Raw genomic sequence first — 1,779 nt, forward strand, 5'->3', positions numbered from 1 at the left:
AAAAAAAAAAAAAAAAAAGATTTCAAATGCTCCAGAAAACTGTACATACGACCAATTAGTCTCAAAAACCACAGTGGTAGTGGTAGTGGACTGGAACAGCACCACCACTCTATCCTGAAAAAGTGTGAGATATCGCTGATAGCCCCAAGGGGGACCAAAGGTCCCAGGTGTTCATCTCTCAAGAATGGCCTCCCTCATCATGGGACAGAGAAACTTGGCAAGAATGATAAGTCTGGCATAGAGTAGTAGGCCCTGCCTGCATCAGAAGCATAGAATCCTTTACTTGTGCCTGTTCTGTGATGGATGTGTTACCATGTCTGTTATGATGATGGATTCAGGTAGAAATGAAGACAGTCTGGGAAGTTCAGGCTCAATCAACACTGGAGTCTTATCAGAGAAGAGGCTTCAGTATGGGCATCTACATAAGTGATCGAAGACAGTTGGATCAGCTGTGATTTGTTTCCAGTTAGCTGAGAACCTTGCCATCCCAAGCCCTATATTAGGTGGCAGGGTTATCATTACTGACATTATCTTACATTTGGGGACTCCTTGACTCAGCAACCAAAGCCATACAACTTCTAACTGGGTCTGCAAGGTTTAAACTCTTCAGTTGGTCAGTCTAGCTAATGTGTATGTCATTTTTGTTTATCTTTTCCGAGAACAAACTTTTTTTTTTTTTGAGACAGAGCCTCAAGCTGTCCCCCTGGGTAGATAACCGTGGCATCACAGCTCACAGCAACCTCTAACTTCTGGGCTCAAGCAAGTCTCTTGCCTCAGCCTCCCAAGTAGCTGGGACCACAGGTGCCCGCCACAACACCCGGCTATTTTTTGGTTGCAGCCGTCATTGTCTGGCAGGCCTGGGCTGGATTTGAACCCATCACCTTAGGTGTATGTGGCTGGTGTCTTAGCCACTTGAGCCACAGGTGCTGAGCCCCGAGAACAAACTTTTGAGTCAGTTGGTTTTCACCATTACTTTTTCTGTTCCCTATTTCATTTTTTTCACTTTTTTTTTTTTTTGGCAGTTTTTGGCTGGGGCTGGGTTTGAACCCGCCACCTCCAGCATATGGGCCACAGGTGCTGCCCATCACTCTATTCTTTATTGTCTCCTTCATTTTGCTTGATTTGAGTTTGGTTTCCTTTCTTCTAGTTTCTTTCTTTCTTTCTTTCTTTTTTTAGACAGAGCCTCAAGCTGTCCCCCTGGGTAGAGTGCTTGGCATCACAGCTCACAGCAACCTCTAACTCCTGGGCTCAAGCGAGTCTCCTGCCTCAGCCTCCCAAGTAGCTGGGACCACAGGCGCCCGCTACAACACCTGGCTATTTTTTGGTTGCAGCTGTCATTGTTGTTTGGAGGGTCTGGGCTGGATTCGAACCCGCCACCTTAGGTGTATGTGGCTGGCACCTTAGCCACTTGAGCCACAGGCGCCGAGCCTAGTTTCTTAAAAGAGGAGGTTCAGGGACAATTATTTTAGTCAGTGTAGAAGAAACGACTTGGGGTACAGGCCCTGAGTCAGGCACACTGCCATCAAGAGGCTGCTGGTAGATCAAGAGTGTGAAGAGGAGGCGGGACTTGGTGGCTAATGCCTGTAATCCTGGCACTCTGGGAGGCCCTGAGTTCACAGGTTTGAGACTAGCTTTAGCAAGAGCGAGACCCCATTTCTAAAAATAGCCAGGCATTGTGGTGGGTGCCTGTACTCCCAGCTACTTGGGAGGCTGAGAATCACTTGAGCCCAAGAATTGGAGGTTGCTGCGAGCTATGACACCATGGCACTCTAAGGAGTG

This window comes from Otolemur garnettii, unplaced genomic scaffold (genome assembly GCF_000181295.1).
Source record: "Otolemur garnettii isolate 467f Iridium unplaced genomic scaffold, OtoGar3 scaffold00140, whole genome shotgun sequence".
NCBI lineage: Eukaryota > Metazoa > Chordata > Mammalia > Primates > Galagidae > Otolemur > Otolemur garnettii.